Source organism: Malus sylvestris, chromosome 7, assembly GCF_916048215.2.
Source record: "Malus sylvestris chromosome 7, drMalSylv7.2, whole genome shotgun sequence".
Taxonomy (NCBI): domain Eukaryota; kingdom Viridiplantae; phylum Streptophyta; class Magnoliopsida; order Rosales; family Rosaceae; genus Malus; species Malus sylvestris.
Window position 1 is genome coordinate 15,331,608 of NC_062266.1, and position 20,233 is coordinate 15,351,840.

The 20,233-nt window shown below is 39.7% G+C and overlaps 1 protein-coding gene and 1 pseudogene across 1 annotated transcript in view; both read right to left on the reverse strand.

Moving 5' to 3' along the window:
* LOC126628695 (uncharacterized) overlaps positions 1 to 20,233 on the reverse strand; it is a 92,886-nt gene that overhangs the window by 67,779 nt on the left and 4,874 nt on the right. The gene's annotated exons all lie outside the window — the stretch shown is intronic.
* Positions 8,651 to 9,970, reverse strand: LOC126630129 (probable galactinol--sucrose galactosyltransferase 2; annotated as a pseudogene).

Sequence of the window (20,233 nt, forward strand, 5' to 3'; positions counted from 1 at the left end):
AGAAATATGTAATTAGGCAACCTAACATGTTTTGAAACCCTTTTGTGGCTGGAACATAGGTGAGGAAGGATTAGGAAACTTCCAAGCCAAGAATAGAAACTTTCAAGAATGGAAACCTCCAAGAATAGAAACTTTGGTTTCCAATTCTAAACTCTTTGTTCTTCATTTCATTATTCATTCCTAGCCTCCTTTGATCTTCAATTTCGTCCATCCACCTTGCTCCAAGCATAAGCTATCCATTCCATGCCCAAAACTGCTCCAAAAGGCTCCAAAATGCACATGTTTGCATACTTTGTCCTTAAAACCTGAAATTGCACGAAAATAGCTTAAAATACTAAAATTACTAAGTACTAGCAACGTAAATGCAAGGAAACAAGCTAATTAAGTCGCATAAATATGCTCCTATCAATAAGCGAGAAATGTGGAGTAAAATTACGAAAGTGTTTTGCGATGTACATGAAAAGATGCCAGAACTAGTCAAGGTCTCAAGGTCGTTGGAAAAAACTCAACACATCCTTTACTTGTTGGAAAAACGCCATCTCGCATGCTTCCAGTAATCTGCGTAGTGTGACAAGTTTAGTGAATCAGGTGACAATATTTTTATTTATTTATATGCATTCCACCCACATCAATATTTTAATTTATTTAATTTCTTATGTAATTTTTATGTAATTTCTTATGTAATTTTTATGTAATTTCTTATGTAATTTATATGCATTCCACCCGCATTTTTTAATACTATCTCATCCCATATTTTTATAGACACTACAAGCACAAGCATTCTACAATGCAAAGAACCAAAACAAATCATTCAACAAATGGGAATGTTGGCAAATTGTCAAAGATTGCCCTAGATACAAAATTGTGGCAACCGGTCCAGAAGTTGTCATGCATGGCATGGGTCTACACAGTTCGCCAGAAGCAGACACAGCCGAACAAGAAGGCAACACATTTGAAGACACGGAAGGGACACCTGAACAAGTGCCGAAGACTCAACCGATTCATCAGTCCCTCAGGCCTTAAGGTAAAAAGGCATAAAAAAAAGGTAGTTCTTCCAAAAATGACTACACTAAATATATGGAAGAACTTGCTCGCCCAGGTGAACTGAACATAGCACGGGAAAAGGCTAGAGATGAGGAAAAAGCTACTGCTATGGTAGCAATAATAGCAGCTACTGAGGCTCGTGATGCAGCAGCTGAGAGACAAAGAGAAAGAGTTAATCGAGAGAATGAGATGATTAGAGAAGCACTTCATCGAGAAAATGAGATGCTTAGAGAAGAAAGGATGGCTCAAGCAGATCGTGACATTATGAACAAGCCTCTAGTAGGACTATCTCCGAATTCAAAATATTTTGGGACATTGGAAAAAAAAGAGGTCGTGCGAAGGAGGCATGCAAGAGATGCCGAAACAAGTCGAGGGTGTTCTAGCTACAGAAATCCTAGCAACGAAGATCCTAGCACCACATATCCTAACTCCATAGACTTTGTATAATTTCGTATTTCTTTGTAGTACTTTATTTAATTTTTATGTAATTTCTTATATATTTTTAGAACTTTATTTAATTTCTTATGTAATTTTTAATGTAATTTCTTATTTATTTTTAGAACTTTATGCAATTTCAAATTTATTTTTTGTACTTTATTTAAACACATCAAATAAGATTACATAAACTCACCAAATAAGATTACATTAAACTCACCAAATAAACTTAAAAAAAAAAAACACCAAATAAAATTACATAACCTCACCATATAAACTTAAAAAAAAAAGACACACTAAATAAGATTACTTAAAAATCTTATCCGAAATTAAAACTATTTTATTTATTTATTCTTTTATAAAAAAATTTAAATGAGCTGGGTGCCAGCGCATTTTGTAGGGGTGGAGATCGTTTGTGCTAGCACATTTTTAGACTGGGTGCCAGCGCATTTTTTTAGGGGTGGAGATGTTGTAGCCTATTACTGTTTACTGGGGTCTATTACTGTTCACTTGAGTGGATAAATGCGCTGGGTGCTGGCGCAAAGTCTTAAGGGTGGAATTGCTCTAAAGAAGAAAGTGGTGGGGAGTGGAGTGGGGCAAAGCTGGCGAATGCTGCTGGGACGGCAAGGTCAATCTCGCAAAAGTAGGTCAAAATTCTGTTGTTTATGACTTAATAATTGAAAGCAGTTTGCACATAGATGTGGTATATGATTTGCTCAATTTTGTTTTATATTTGTTAGTTCATGGCAAAACGAGAAGCAAGAAAGGGAAGCAGTGTCGAAACTCGGAAGCTGTAAGCCTTGGTGATTAGCAACTACTCATAAACGTTCATATTTTGTTACGAGAAATAAGTACATATACATTACAGAACTTGCTTAGGATGCTCTATTTAATTCATGTACTAGCCTTTTTACATGCGCCTTGCACGTGTGAAAGACATGTTTTTTACATCATGGCGCACTACGCGCAACATAGAGTGTATATTTTGTTATATTGTTCGTGGACAAGCATCAATATATTAATGTACATGGTGATCTTTAGAATGAGAAAATAAGTGTTTCCAACCACTGTTATATAGCAAAATACTCTATACTAGGGTTCTTTGCCGTCTTGTCTTTCAATAGAACAAAGATCCACATATTACAACTTACAACATATAGGACGTAAATTTGCAATGTCCATTGTATAAGATATAAAGATTTAAGTTGATCTCAAATATTTTAGGGAATAGAAAGATTTAAGTAGATCCCAAAAGACCTAAACAAAACCCTCATACATAGCTGAATGTCAAAAGACGTAGTACCTTATTTTGAGCATTCCTTGATCGTTCCCAAGCCTCATACATAGCACCATTGAAACACTCGACATGAACTATTAATCCTCGTTCATCTGCCATCAACTGTAGGAAAAAGTATAAGTGAGCAAAGTCATGTACAAATAATTATCCAACAGAACACCGATTCCAAAGTATTGAGTAAAATGCAATGGAAATCCATACGTGTCCCGAAAAACAAAGGCATCCTGAAGCAAGAGAACAAAGTAACCCATGGTAAGGAAACGAATGAATTACCATCAAAGATGAGTAACTTTCCATAATCTGAAAGTAAAGATAATGGAAATGAGAAGTCGTTCCTTATCTTCTTTTGCGTAACATATCAAAGTCCCAGAATGATCCAGTGGTCCATTCATTCTATATCTTCGAAATACTATTACTATAGGAGAACAATTCAGAAATAAATAAAAATAACATAAATAACAAAACTTGAAATTCTAACACTTTATTAACCACAAATACTTGCTATACAGAATGAAAGACAAAAATAAATACAAGAATTAAAAATGCTACTAACTTGATTAACGACAGGTAGAGGCTAGCGCAAAAGTTATGTCCTTCGAACAGTATTTCCGGCCCACTCTTGTGCTTGTGGCTCTACAATGTCTACTCGACTAGGATACAACTACCTAATTTTACAACCCGCAATGGATTATAGAATTCTAGCGAATTTACTTTGTGTGTTTACTCTCTGGAAAGTTTGTATGGAAGTGAAGGAGGAAGAAAAAGATGACCTACGATGGAACTGAGACTCCAGTTGTATAGGTTCTTCCATACCTCTTCAAATACCTTTTGGATGTATCTAAAGCTACACAACTCTTTCCAAAGAGTTGTGTCTATTAATCAAAACATTTTTAATTAATTTTAATTAAAAACTTAATTCGAATTTAAAATTAATGATTTGATTAATTTTAATTCTTAGGCCCCAAGGCCCAAGGCCCTTGTTTTGATTAATTAATATTAATATTATGGTATAATCATCAAGCCTAATCCACACAATTAGTGGCCCAAACCTCAATCCTCATTCCAAATAGTCCAACACCTAATCACTAATAAAGGTGACTAACTTAATATAAGGAAATCAAGTTCCCTTGAGTTTCCCGATGTGGGACTAAAGGAGCTCAAAAACTCCAACAATACCCCACATTTTGAGCCAACTAGTAGGTCCTAGGGTAAGGTGAAAATAAAAGTAAACAATAAGTGTGACACACATCAGGAGAGGTGTCTTTTGGACTTGAACCAACCTTATTATATACTTATCAGATTTACTAAATGACGCAGTGAATATAAAATCTTGAACTGTTCATCTCCGCAGTAAACCAATACAATAAGCAAAACATATGTCACACCAACACATTGCAAATTCATACGCTTGTGTTCATTTCGATCCTGAACAAATCCTGGATTCATGAGAGCTTTAGAGAACGTAGCCATATAATTCTCATAAATGCGACCCCACATTTACTCTTGTGTAGGTGATATTGATTAAGAATAGGCTACTACTATTCCACTTGATTTACAAGTATCAATATCATTAAACTAATGTATCTGTGAACACGGAAATTTCCTGAAACGAGAGAGACAAGAACAACGCGCACAAACAAATATTATGTATTTGATGATTTTGGGTTACAATCTCTCTCTATTTTGATCCTCTGATTCGATCTCCGTAAGGTGTGTATTTGTGGATGTGCGATTGATCCAAAGGGCCGTTGGGGCTTGATCTTGGAAGAACGATGAACGAAGAACACTTTCTTCAAGGGCCGTCGGGGCTTGATCTTGGAAGAACGATGAACGAAGAACGAAGAAGGCTTTCTTGATTCTTCGGGAACCTGGATGCTTGAGAGCTTCGGAGTTTCAGAGCTTCAGAGCTTCAAGGTGTAATATGAATTGGTCCCCCCCTATGAATGAATTAGCCTTCTATTTATAGAAATTTCCAAGGCCTAATTTTGAATATAATATTCCAGATGAAATAAGTTGTTTCTGCCAGGTGTTGACACGTGTCCTATTTGATGACTTTTCCAACTCATTTCAATTTTCGTTGAGTCACACGCTACGTGTAAAATTTATGTAATACATGAGCGTTGACACTTTGATTTATCGGTCAACATTTATTTACCGAAATTTCGATGTCTACAAATGCCCCCACTTCAAGGCACGTCGTATACATGTGCTTGTCACGTGTAGGAGATGCGTTTTGAAGTCCCTTACTGTAGATGTCAATCCAAGGGCCGTCGAGGCTTGATCTTGAATTGGGCTGGAGATTTCTTCAAGGGCCGTTGAGGCTTGATTTTGAACTGGGCTTGAGATCTCTTCAAGGGCCGTTGAGGCTTGTTCTTGAACTTTTGTTTGAAATTTCTTCAAGGGCCGTCGAGGCTTAATCTTGAAGGTTGAAATTGGACCACAAGGAGCTTCATGTGGTAGATGATCTTTGGCTTTGGTAGTGGGTGAATCAGCACATATTTTGTTGTGCTTGTTGACTTTCCACAGCTTTGATCTTGAACTGGGTTGGAGGGTTTTCTGGATTCCTCCAATTGTTGATTTTCGACAGCTTAATCTTGAACTAGGTTTTGATTCAAGGGTGGTAGACACTTAATCTTGAATCGGACTTGTGATTTCCTCAAGGGCCGTCGAGGCTTGATCTTGAATTTGGCTGGAAATTTCTTCAAGGGCCGTTAAGGCTTGATTCTTGAAGGTTGACTCGAACACATGGCAAGCAGGCACGAGGTAAAGGTGACAACCTGTTTCTTTGTTCAATCTTTCTAATTCACACCTGAGCAGTTTGGTCAACGGTATGATCTTCAAGATTGATGGGCTTTTTCTTCCAGTTGGTGACTTGATCTTTAAGAATTCGATTCAAGGGTGGTGAATCGGCACATGCAGCCCACAACGCCTAGTAAGTCGACCCAAGAATTTGAGGGTCAAAACGAGTTCACCATCCAGAGTGATTGCAACCCTGATGATATGAGATACTTTTGATTTTGAAGAAGTAGCGGATGACTCAGCACGTGCTTTGTTGCACTTGTTTCCACATGCTTCAAGGTATCATTTTCATTTCCTTTAACTGTTCCTCAGGCAGATGCGGCATCTTCTCGAGTTCTTCATCTCAGACTCCTTCTGTTGAGTTGACTGTGCATGCTGCATTCTTCTCTGCTTGTTTCTTCAGGCAGATGTGGCAGCTTCTCGAGTTCTTCATCTCAAACTCCTTCTGCTGAGTTGACTGTGCATGCTGCATTCTTCTCTGCTTGTTTCTTCAGGCAGATGTGGCAGCTTCTCGAGTTCCTCAGTTCGGACTCCTTCTGCTGAGTTGACTGTGCAGACCGCATTCTTCTCTGCTTGTTTCTTCTGCATGTTGTCTCCACATGCTGCAAGGTATCATTTTCACTTACCTTATCTGTTCTCCAGGCAGATGTAGCAGCTTTTTTGGAAGTACAGCATCAGTGGGAGATGAGTACTCGAGGGCAGTGCTAAGTAGGCAATCAGGGAAGGGTTCCAAGCAGTCGGTTCCTTACCCGAGTTTGAGTGGAGGTTCCGGCATATTGTTTTCTTTATCCTTCTCTTTGTAGGTAAGAACAAGGACAAAGGAGATGACAGGGAGAACGCATGATATGAGATACTCTTGCTTTCTACCCTGGTGATATGAGATACTTTTGCTTTGGAGTCATTGGCTTGCAGAGGTACCCCAAGGAACACTGAGTGACCCGAAAGGCTTCTTTGGGGAGGCATTCTCAGAGATGAAGAAAGGTTCTGTATGTCTGCCTTGCTATGAAGGGTGAAGGTGGACAATTATAGGAATTTCTTTAGTACCTGTAGAGGTACTATTCTTCTACTCGTGTCGGCAACCAATGCGTGATTGATCAGTATGCCTTCACGTGCTTTCTTCTTTATCAGAAATCTTCGACAATCGTCCGTAATTTTCGTCAAGCTGAGTGTGCATGTGATAGGTGTTGACGAGGCTGAAGAGACTGGCGCCTCTTCGATATCTGGGATCGGTGCTTCGATAAATTGCCCGTGATTTTCGCAAAGCTGAGTTTGTGCGTGACAGGTGCTAACGAGGCTGAAAAAGACTGGCGCCTCTTCGATACCTGGGATTGGCGCTTTAACAAATTGCCCGTGATTTCCGCAAAGCTGAGTTTGCGTATGACGGGTGCTAACGCGTCTGGAAAAGCAAGATGCTTCTCCGATTTCTGAGCTTGCCTCTTCGATTTTTGAATCGGCATTTTTGATCTTTGAGCTCACCTCTTCGATCTCTGAAATCCCATCGAGTGCCGATTTTTTTTTATAGAGGCACGCAGTTCGTTTCAAAGCACACTTGAATTTTCGCTTGTAGAAACTCCCTCCTTGCACTTCTAAGGTCTTGATTTGTCCGACCTCTTCTTTCTTCAACACCTTTGAAAATGTCTGGACCTTCCGATCGTCGTTTTGATTTGAACCTTGATGAAGAGGTAGTCCCGTCTTCTCCAGATAACATATAGCGCCCATCCTTCATATCCCCTACTGGTCCTCTCACCGTTGGGGATTCGGTGATGAAGAATGATATGACCGCTGCGGTGGTGGCCAGGAACCTTGTCACCCCCAAAGATAACAGACTACTTTCCAGGCGGTCTGATGAGTTGGCTGTTAAGGAGTCTCTGGCTCTTAGTGTGCAGTGTGCGGGTTCTGTGTCCAACATGGCCCAACGCCTATTTGCTCGAACCCGTCAAGTTGAATCGTTGGCGGCTGAAGTGATGAGTCTCAAACAGGAGATTAGGGGGCTCAAGCATGAGAATAAACAGTTGCACAAGCTCGCACACAACTATGCCACAAACAAGAAGAGGAAAATTGACCAGATGCAGGAATCTGATGGTCAGATTTTACTTGATCATCGGAGGTTTGTGGGTTTGTTCCAACAACATTTGCCTTCGTCTTCTGGGGCTGTACCGCGTAGTGAAGCTCCGAATGATCAACCTTTGGCTCCTCTTCTTCCTGGAGTTACGCCGAGTGGTGAGGCTTCAAACAGTCAACCTCTAACGCCTCTCATTTCTGGAGCTCTGCCGAGTGGTGAGGTGGCACCTGATCGTCCTTGAAGATCCCCTCCTGTAAATTTGATTTTACTTTTTTTTTTTTTTTTTCTTTTTATAGGTATGTATAATGCAAATTTATGTAAAATTTCCAGAAAAATAAATAAAATGGACTTTTATTTCTCTTAATGCTCTTTTTTTTTTTTTTTTTTGCACATGGTGCCAGAGCACCAAACATCAAACATTTTTTTTTCTTTAATCATGGTGTCAGACGCACTAGAGATAAAACATTTTTTATTTTTATTTTTATTTTTTTTAATTTTTAATTTTTAATTAATTTTTTTTTAAATTTATATATATATATATATATATTTAGTGCAAAAAGCATAAAGATTTTCTTCTTTTTTTTTTGGCTGGCACATGGTGCCAGATGCACCATCCATTTGTATATGTATATATATTATTATATTATTTTTTTTATTATTATTTTTTTTCCTTTGCACATGGTGCCTGATGCACCCATTTTTTTTTCACATGGTGGCAGCACCACTTTGCTCACCATCCCTTTTTTTATTATATATTTTTTTGTATAAATTTGGATGACGGGTTGAGGAATTTGCAGGGAAGGACGAAGGCGGACGGAGAAGATGGTGCTTCGAGCTTCACGACCGGCTAGTCGTTTGACGGCGGTCGTTTGACGTTCTTTGCTATCATGGTGGTCATAGTGACGAGCTCGAAGGAGGCCAGACGCTGCGGTGGAAGGAGTCGATGCCGAGAGCGCAGCCCAACTTGCTCCGGGTGTGCACACCATGTGCAGCAGGTGGGGTTTGGTGGAGATTCAGACGACGCGGTGACAGAGTTGGCACCACCTTCCAGCATCTCGAATGTGGAGCTCTAATGGTGAATAGGGGTTGGGCTGGATGTCGCAGAGACATCGGAGATTGATCCTTGGAGAGCCTGAGCTTCTTCCTGCACGTCTCGCCATCCTCTTCGTCGCTGATGCCACGAGAGTCGTCTCTCTCGAGGTCGAGATCCTTGCCGTTAGCGTCTCTCTCGCTCCGCCTGCTACTACTGTCGACACGGTGCTGTTGGGGAAGTTGGTCTCAGCGTTGTCAACAGTGCACTTCAGCGGCCGCCGGGAACAGTAAGCTCCAAACCTTCCACATCATCTGGTTTTGAGACCAATTGTCGCAGTTGGAGATCGGTTCTCGCTAACTTCTCCGTTAGAAAGTTTTGGTTTCTTGTCAGAAGCCAAATGGATTTCAACCTCCTCCACAGCAGCACTTGAATTGAACATGTCAAGTAGGCCTGACTTATGAGCATATACTACTGTTTCTCCATTCCAATCAGCACCAGCAACTTGAGCAATGGCATCAACATCAGCGGCACGAACAGAACCACTGAGGGTACCAGGAGAGTAATCATGAATGCGCGTCTTCTTTTCAATCTTGCACCAACCGGCACCTTGACAGTTAAACACACCAACCACACCAGAGAGATTGTTGACATTCCATATTTTGAGCCAGCTGGTCCTGTCTCTTGCTGGATCAGCGAAGAGACAATCACGGGTAGGCTTGCCAGGTAACTTGGCACGGAGGACAGATCCATCAGGGAGAACCAACTTCCTCAGAAGGTCAAAATTGTGATGGCCTGGCTTATCACTGACATAGATTGCACATCCACCAAGAGCACGAGCTGCACCGTGATACTCTACCGCTGAGTGTAAACGTCACCGTCACGTCCATCGTCGTCGTCTTGGAACGGAGGGTCCAATACAGAAACAGGACTGCATTGTTCCTTCTCTTCCTCCTCCACTTCTGCTTGGGACTTCTTCAACCTTTTGCAGTTTTTGGCGAGCGACGTCATCCCAGCATCGGTCAACTCACGGTATGCGCGGATCTTCAGGCGCGTGAGGTTACGGCATCGCAGAAATGAGGACGAGCGCCTCGTCGTCGACGCTGACGGATCTGCAGTCGCATTTGAGGGCGAGCTTGGTGACGGCGCGGTGGAGCGAATTGATGGCGGTGAGCCGAGCGGAGTCATCGTCGTCGGAGTTAGAGGATGGGACGGAGGCGGAGGCGGAGGCGGAATCGTCCTTGGGGATGGCGACGGAGAGAAACGCCGCGAGTTGCTGCTGTTGGTGATGGAGTCCTTGCATCGTTATCTTGTTGCTAATGCTGCTTCTGCACTAGAAGCATCTCTCATTCTCTCACTCAACTGAGTCGGCTCTGGAACCCTGACTCGGGTTTTCTGATTGGTTTATCCGCAGCTGCTGTTGCTCTGCGCTATCTCTGTGTCTCTGGACTCAACCTGATCCGTCTTCTGCAGGTGGTAGGACTGGGCCTGTGAATTGAGCTTTCTGCTGCTGGGCCGAGACACAAGTGAGGATGGGCCTGGCATTTGGGCTGCTCTTTTCTGTGGACTTCAACTTGTGTTTATTTGATTTGGCACGGGTCTTAAGTGTAGGAAGACCCACATTAATATGTATACATTTTTTATTTTTTTTATTTTTTTATTTATTTTTATTAATACATAAAACATATGTATTTTATTTTTCTTTCTCTTTTTTTTTTGTAAATACATAAAACATGTATCTTTTTTTTTTTTTTTTCATTTGTAAAAACATAATAACATATGTATTCATTTTTTTTTTCTTCTTCTTTTTTTTTTTTTTAATAAAATTGACTCTATTTAATAAAACATTTTTTTTTATTTTGATGTGACTGAACTTGAAATTGAATATTCAAGCTGCCTATGTACCCTTCCAAAGAAAGAGATCAAGTCAAAACGTAGTTCAAATACAGATTATTATTTTTTTGGTATTTTCTTTTTGTGCCGTTTGCAGTTTTAACTCATGCAGGCAAGGAGTGTTGGTGTCGTGTTGTAGTTTCAGCTCATACAGGCAAGGAGCGTTTGGTGTCGTGTTGCAGTTTCAGCTCGTGCAGGCAAGGAGCGTTGGTGTTGCCTTTTATGCTCGTGCAGACCAGGAGTGTTGGTGTTGCCTTTTATGCTCGTGCAAACCAGGAGCGTTGGTGTCGCCTTTTATGCTCGTGCAGACCAGGAGCGTTGTGCCATGCAGTTTAGGCTCATGCAGGTGAGGAACTTTGGTTCGTGCAGTTTAGGCTCGTGCGAACAAGGAGCATTGGTTCGTGCAGTTTAGGATCGTGCGAACAAAGAGCTCTGTGAATTTGTCAAACGATCCGGGATAGTTGTTCCTCGCAATTTTCATAGCAAGGAGTCTTGACCGAGTGATTGAAGAAGTCTTCAGGAAAGAAATCACGCATCGTGATGGGGATGGACGATCTATGTGTCGAAATTTCATCATCTTCAACACGTTCACGTTGCTTTGAAGATTGACAAGAGCTGTTTTGCCCCCTTTCCGGTTGGCGGACTTGTGGAGGAGACGTATGCTTCCTGTGCAATTTCTTAGGAGTGACTTGAGTCCATCCTTCAACTTTGCTTGTCTTGGAGGATGCCCCCAGCGGTTGCGGTGAAAACTTTGAGTCGGAAGAGCCAGAAGTGAAGGTGGTATAGTTTGACTCCACCACATCGTTAAGATCTAGCTCGATGATTCCTTTCTGAGCCAGCTTCATGATGAGATCTTTTAGCACGAAACACATTTTTGTCGGATGACTGATGAAGCGATGGAATTTACAGTATCTTGGACTGTCAGTACGATTCATCTCTTCCGGCCATCTGCACTCAGGCAAACTGATCACCTTCTTGTCCAACAGGTCATCTAGCATGGCAACCACATCAGAGTCGGGGAATGGATAAGTCTTCTCCTCAAGCTCCTTCAAAGTGCGTCTACGCGTCTCTTGATCACGAAAAGCTTCGGTTTGAATCGCCTTGCCTCGTGTGGAGATTTTGACGGGACCTGTGTTGACCGTCATTGCTTTCTTGGTGGGTTTCCACGTAGTCTTCTCCAACTTTGGCCCAAGAACTTTGTCGTTCTTGTAGTCGGCAATCGGTTCTTTCTTCCCATGATGGGCGATGCTCAACTCCATGTCATGGGCGCGGGTGGCCAATTCCTCGAAGGTCCGTGGTTTAATGCCTTGAAGGATGTATTGCAAACCCCATTGCATACCTTGGATGCACATCTCGATTGAAGAGGTTTCCGAGAGTCTGTCTTTACAGTCGAGGCTTAGAGTGCGCCATCTGTTGATGTAGTCAATGACTGGCTCGTCCTTCCACTGCTTTGTGCTCGTTAGCTCTAGCATGCTCACAGTGCGGCGGGTGCTGTAAAAGCGGTTGAGGAATTCCCGCTCTAATTGCTCCCAGTTGTTGATGGACTCGGGCTCTAGGTCCGTATACCACTCAAAGGCATTTCCTTTCAGCGAGCGCACAAACTGCTTGGCGAGGTAGTCTTCCTCCGTCCCCGCGTTGTTGCAAGTTTCGACGAAATGTGCAACATGCTGCTTTGGGTTTCCTTTTCCATCAAACTGCATGAACTTTGGTGGTTGATAACCCCTTGGCATCCTTAGGGCATCAATCTTCTTGGAATAGGGCTTCGAGTAGAACAAGGAGGTATGTGAGCTCCCTTCGTACTGTGCCTTGATGGTGTTGGTGATCATCTCCTGCAGCTGCTGGATAGAAAGAGATCCCATGAGTGCCGCTGCCTGGTCTGGCTCCGGCTTCACATCGTTTTTCTCCACCTGAGGCTCTTCTTCTTCGTCATCTCTTCTCTTTAGTGGATCATTCTCTGGGTTGGGGTTCTCGTCGTCCTGTGGCTCCAGTCGGCTGACGAGTGCAGCGATTTGCAAGTCTTTTTCCTCCACAGTTCGGGTTAGCCTTGCGATTGCTTCATTCATTTGAGCCAGCTGCTCATCGATTGAAGTTGCTCCAATGGTCATGACTTGCATGGCTGAACTGCCGCTCGAATCGGCATCGGAGAGCATGGATTCAGAGTATTTCCTTGGATTTTCGCCCCTTGGTGCCTTTGGTGAGGCTAAGGTGATCAAAGGCTTGTGCCTTGGGTGCTCTTGTTCCCTTCGCAGAGCTGATGCAGAGGTGAGAGAGGCGGCAGAAGTAGCTCTTACCTTGCTTCGAGTCGTGATGCCTAAAGTGACACCACTTGCGATGAGAACGCTCTTGTTCTTTGTGCCAGTTGCGGGAACAGTTTGAGCCTTCCTTGAAGCCATTAATTTTGGAAGTGTGCTCGAATTTCTTGAATGGAGAAAGAGATGAGAGGTAGAGATTGTCCCACTGGGCGTGCCAATTTGTTAACACGGAAATTTCCTGAAACGAGAGAGACAAGAACAACGCGCACAAACAAATATTATGTATTTGATGATTTTGGGTTACAATCTCTCTCTATTTTGATCCTCTGATTCGATCTCAGTAAGGTGTGTATTTGTGGATGTGCGATTGATCCAAAGGGTCGTTGGGGCTTGATCTTGGAAGAACGATGAACGAAGAACACTTTCTTCAAGGGCCGTCGGGGCTTGATCTTGGAAGAACGATGAACGAAGAACGAAGAAGGCTTTCTTGATTCTTCGGGAACCTGGATGCTTGAGAGCTTCGGAGTTTCAGAGCTTCAAAGCTTCAAGGTGTAATATGAATTGGTCCCCCCCTATGAATGAATTAGCCTTCTATTTATAGAAATTTCCAAGGCCTAATTTTGAATATAATATCCCAGATGAAATAAGTCGTTTCTGCCAGGTGTTGACACGTGTCCTATTTGATGACTTTTCCAACTCATTTCAATTTTCGTTGAGTCACACGCTACGTGTAAAATTTATGTAATACATGAGCGTTGACACTTTGATTTATCGGTCAACATTTATTTATCGAAATTTCGATGTCTACAGTATCCTACACCCATCAGCAGTTACCACACTTCTTCCATCATAGGAATGGGTATGTAAGTGTGTTTCTTCTTTGAATCTAGCCAAACCAGGTTGCCTATTGAACCTAGATCATGGGATCTCCAATCAACCAGGTTAGGTTTCCTTTTGGCAGTTTCATTTTACTCTATTGGCTTTAAACCTATTCCCCTCGATGTATGCTTAACTTGCTCTCTAGATAAACCTTTAATAAGTGGATCCGCAATATTATCTTTTGACTTAACATAGTCAATAGAAATTACACCACTAGAGAGCCATTGCTTTATTGTATTATGCCTTCGTCTAATTTGTCTAGACTTCCCATTGTATACACTATTTTTAGCTTGATATTGTGCAACTAAACTATCATAGTATACATATTGCCGTTACCGGTTTAGGCCATTTGGGAACATCTTCCAAAAAATCTCTTAGCCACTCAGCTTTTTCTCCAGCCTTATAAAGAGCTATAAATTCTGATTCCATCACTGATCGGGCTATGCACGTTTGTTTGGAAGATTTCCAAGATATTGCTTGTCCTCCCAAAGTAAATACATATCTACTTGGGATTTTCTATCAGTACTATTGGATATCCAATTCACATCAGTAAATCCTTCAAGCACAGGAGGATACCTCGTATAATGCAAACCCATAATTTATTGTATGCTTTAAGTATCTCAATACTCGAATTAAAGCTTCCCAATGATCATGCCCAGGATTGCATGTATATCTACTCAGTCTACTCACTGAGTATGCTATATTAGGCCTTGTAAAATTCATAATGTACATAAGGCTTCCAATAAGTTGTAGATATTCACGTTGAGATATAGCATCACCACTATTTTCTTTAGTTTGCTATTGGCATCAAAAGGAGTAATTGCATCTTTACCTTCCAAATGACCATATTTTCTAAGTGTAGCTTCTATATAATGGGATTGTGTAAGAGTATAACCTTCTTGGTTTCTTTTGATTTTTATACCAAGAATCACATCAGCTAGACCAAGATCTTTCATATTGAAACTTGATTTCAATATCTTCTTGGTCCAATTCAAAAGAAACATATGAAAAATGAATGTTGTACCTTGGTTCCTTCCCAAAGTTGTTCAATATCAATAAGATCCTTCGGGTGGAAATTGGATGGCAAGGACCATAGGGGGCAGCCATGGGAGAGAAATTTTAAATCATGACTAAGTCATTTCAAGATCAATAAGACACCTCAACTCATGAGAGAAAATTTTTAATTCCCCACTCGTGTGTTGATTACAGTCATCATTTGGATGGGATCGATCCTACCATGATGCGTTTACGATGGATCAGTTGCAATGGATCATGAGAAGTCTTAGTTTTGCCATTCTAACAAAAGCTTCAGTTTTTTGAAGTATACTTCTTTTAGATTGGCCAAGTCGATGATTATGCCTTCAACTGCTTTTGTAGCCTGGATAACCAAACAATGGAAATTCAGTGAGTGAAAATATCCACAATTTGATTTTTGTCATACTTTAGCTTTCTACTCAATATTACATACTTAAAAGAAAGAGGTAATGCACAATGAACATCTTCATAAATTCATTATGTACTTCATCTTCCAGACTCTTCATTAGATTCTTGGTGGACTATTTCCCACCCCATTTCTTGTAGTAAATCATGCATCTCAAGCATATCGTAGTCCAAGATAGTGATGAGAGTTCTGTTAACTGGTACTCCTTATTCACTATGGGATAAAAGCCACAGCTATCAAGAATTTGCTTACACAGTCTTTCTCCATCCCTCTAAAGAAACATGCAAAGCTAAGATTTTAAGTGCTAAAGGCACGCCATGAGCATGTTGTATGGCAAGCCTCGATAGACGATCATAATCTCGTGTTGATTGGTTTGTTCTGAAGGCGTTGAAGAGTTGAAGAGTTGAAGAGCTTCTGGCTCACTTAAGTTCTTGTGCTTATATACAGCATTAGCTCCACTTAGTGATTGTATATCTCTAGTTGTTATAATTGTTACGCAAGAATAGCACCAAACCAAATGGAAACCAACTCAAGCTAACACATATACCAAATAAAATAAAAAAAGACACGAAGATTTAACAAGATTCCTCAACAATCAGTGTAACTGGAGTACGTCTTCAGAGTAATAGGAGCTCACCAATAATCCACTATCAACCAAATGGGAGTGTTTACAAAATGTTTGTCAATCTCACAACCCAAAACCCCAATACACCCAATAATTATCACACACCAAATAAGCAAATAAAGAAGGTAATATAGTGATTAATTTCCTCTCTTGAAGTGATTGCTAACAAAGAGGGGCTGTCGGCTGCTGCTTTCTTTTCTCACAATCTGCTCTGAACAAAAGGGCTACGAAAGAGTCAAAGCAATGCATGTTCACTTTCTTTCAAATTGCAATTAACATACTTTAACCGTACAAATTTCATAATCTCAATTGTTCATGTTCTTGAACATATATATGGCCAAACATAGTTAAAGATGTTAGGTGTGACCAAAATTGTAGATTTGTTCGATATATATGGATAATTAACAATCTCCAGCTAATCTTGATTAAGAAAATGGACATTTTCAAGTATGATATTTGTACAGTAAAAATACTATAATAATAAGTGCAAGCAGGGCCGGCCCTGAGGGTAGCCGAGGTAGGCGGTCGCCTAGGGCCCCCAAGTTCGGGGGGGCCCCCAAATTTTTTTATACATCCTGTATATTGATGCGATGAAAGTTAAGCACTCAAATTAAACCATCTTTTGACAATTGTAGTATATGTATAAGTAGGGATCGTTCTTAAACCGGGGATTATGAGGGCTTGCTAAAACCTCTAAACTTACTCAAAAACATAAAAATAAATTAAAAACGTTTGAATAGACTCAAGGGACTCAAAACAGATTCTAAAGACTCAAAACAACTTAAAAACACTCAAAACTGCCTAAAAACAAAAACTAGGCAGTTTCTGACTCTAACACAACTTTGGACGAAATTTGGTTTTTGACTTGACTCAAAACACTCTAAAACACAAACAAAACAGATTTTAACACTTTGAAACAAGAAAGAAAAAGGGGGATTTTAGTTTTGATGAATTTGAAACAAACAAACAACTTATAAAATTAGACAGATTGTAAAACGAATTTAAGAAATGAGATGATGGATGGATTAGTTAGAGGTCCGTTCTTCACACATGACACACTTGTATATGAATCGATTTCCAATTGCTTTTCAATTAACTATGATGCTCAACACCCCAAATTAACTGTGATGCACAAATTAACCCTCAGATTTTCCTTTACTCATTGAGTTGGATGAATGCATGCAACAACCCAAATCATTCTCTAAAAGTCCCCTATATGAATGCATAATAGAGATACAATCAGAGATCATTACGTTCAATGAAAATCATAAGTGTTGACGAGGTAATTATAACTATGAATGCATGATACATTTGCCAAGAATTCAATTAACGTGATTGTGATAAACAACCCTCACTACTCATGAATATAAACTTGTAACGATTAGGTGAAACTCATTTATATTCTAGCATCTAATTCATGCATGAAAACTAAGTATGCATCCTTAATAAACATACAAGAATTAGTTATGAATAAAATAGATAATTGAATTGCAATCACAACTTATCAAATCACAATTGGAGGAAATCAATTCAAATCTCAAGCATGTTCATGGCTTCAAACTTCCCCCTAACTAAATAGGGGTTTAGCCACTCATAATTGCAACAAAATTAGAAAATAATAAAGTAGACATTGAAAGCAAGAACGAAGTACACCTAAAACGCTCCAAAGTTCCAAGCTTGAAACGCCAAGGACCTTTGTTTTCACCACCTTGTTGTAGCACAAGTGTCTAGGATGTGTATGGATATATGGATGGAATGGATTTGCACGGCTAAGAGATGAAAGTGTATGGATTGGTGAGATGTAGTATTGCTAGATGAATGGATGGAGGTCACTACAAGGAAATTGTGTTTGTGAATGAAATGAAGCTCTTTTGATGGATCAAGATTGTACTCTTTTGGAAGGAGGGTGGTGGATGTATTTATAGGCTAGGGAGAGGACCACTCCATTTCCTTTGCATGTGCAGATTGCATGGATGTGTGCTTTCCATGTTTCTCCTTTCCTTTTGCACACACATGCTTCATCATTTCAGCCACCAATCCACCCATTTTCTGCCCATGTTTCTCCTTTCCTTTGCATGTGGGTGTGTCTTCTCTTTCTAGCTGTGCATTTCCACTTGCTCCAAAGCCAAATGAGTGCAATCATAACCCCATTTGCTGCTGAGTGTTGATGACAAAGCAAAACACAAAACAAGTGCCTTTACTTTCTCATTTTATTAGCCAAATCTGCGTAGCCCTTTTTTGAACCTTTCAGTGTTACAATGCCCATAACTTCTTCCAGAAAAATGATATTAACAATCTGTAAATTTCTCCAGAAAATAGACATCCGTAGCTTTCCAAGCATATAAGGCTCATTCTCTCATTCATTCGGAGCTGTTCGTAACATGCTTCCAAAGTCAGCTAATCTGCACAGGCAGTTTTGACGAATTTGTTGGCTGTCCATGTTTCTCTTTTTCACATGCCTTGTATAATGTTGTCTCAATGTTCTTGTGGCAGAAATGTTAAGTAATGATGAAGGGTTGCTGCTGCACAAGTGTGAAGGATGGTGCTCAAGGCCTCTTTGCATGTGTCTTTGTTGTCATGTTATCATTATTTCCACATCCACAAGCTGTCACACTTGCACACACACATGCTCTTCACTATTTCAGCCACAAACAACACATTTTCTCCATCACATGGCAGCTATGATGTTTTTTAGTTGTAGGTCACACACTTGCACACACATATGTTGAATTCTAATCTTCCCAAAACGTCCATCCTCATGTCTCCAAGTGCATGCAATCCATTTCAGCCCAAAATTGCTCTAAAATGCACCAAAATGCACTTTTTCTTGCCATCTTTGTTATTAGGACCTACAAACATACGAAAATGGTTTAAAACACTCTTATAAGCAATAACTAACTAAGTAAGTGTAAGAAAACATGTTAACTAAGTCGCAGAAATATGCGCCTATCATATATAAAATATAAATAAAGAAAACGTAAGAAACATCACAATTATTTCGTTGGTGCAGTGGAAACGGTTCCACTCTATTTTCATTGGGGTGGGCAGTTCGAAACACCTTGTAGGCAACAAATCTATGAAATTAAAGATTAAAATTAAAGATAAATTGCTCTTTAAAAATTTTAAAATTACAAGAATCAAAAGGAGTTAAAATAATTCAATAAATATTAATTTTGAATGAATTTAAAATTTTCAACTTTAGAAAAATAATAACAAAACTTCATGTTGGTGGGTGCTTTATGTTTCAATTCTTATTTATTTTCAAAAATATATTAAATAAAAATTGTATAAATAGAAAAAAAATTGAGTTTCTTAAATAAAAAACATACAAAGTTCAATTGTCACACACCCACCCGTGTGATGGCATCAATATGTCCAAAGCTTTTCTTTTTCTTTTTCTTTTGAAAATAACCTAAAAAAATAACAAAAACCAAAATAATCATAACTTTGTAATCCTTTTTCCTTCAACTTCTCAGTCTTTCTATTTCTATTGAATATTTAAGCAACTATAACTTGGTCCTGGAGATTGTAATTTGAGGTAACCATAACTTTGAATTTAAATTTTCTTTTTCAATAATTTATTGTTACACTAGGTTATTCTAAAATTTGATTCGCTAGTGTTTGTTGATTTTAGAAAGAACACAAGAAAATCACTTGGCGTTGTTGAATTATTATATTCGTCAATCAAGTTTTATTGTTTTTTACTCTCTTGATCATCAAGTTTTATTACTCTTCACTCTCAATCTTAGTGCATTTGCGTATAAAGACATGTGACATGTAATATTAAGTAATGTTAGTATATATTTTCTCTTTTGATAGTAATTTTTAATGATATTCGATGAAGAAATATATTTTTTATGTAATTAGCGAATTCTTTTTACTACATACCAATATACAAAGAGTCGGAGGTCCGAGAACTTTAGGGCTCCACTTTGAAGACTCGCCTAAGGCCCCCAAATTCTCAGGGCCAGCCCTGAGTGCATGTGACACTACTACCAAATTATCTATAATTGGCGGTTCAAAAACCGACAAAAAAAGTATATTACTGTCGGATTTTAATAAGCAATAGAATTGCCAGCGTCAGGAAATGAATTTTCCGACAGAAAATACTCTAAACCGACAAAACTTATGTTAGATAAAACCGACAAAGAATATATTAATAATAAATAAATAAGAGCATTTTTGTCGGCTAAAACCGCCAGAACTTGTGTCGGATATAACCGACAGAGAATTTATTAATAAAATTAACTAAAAGCATTCTGTCGGATGAAACCGACAGAAAATATATTAATAAAAAAAAATATAAACCACTTTCTGCATCACAAGAACCCTTCGAAGAACATTGGAAAGGGAGAGAGACGACAGATTCAGAACAGCCCATATTCCAAAAGCCATGGATTTCTTCTGCAGTCTGGACAACCCTGTTTCAAAAGCCATCTACCAGTAAGTGAAACTTCACACTCGAACTTTTTTTTT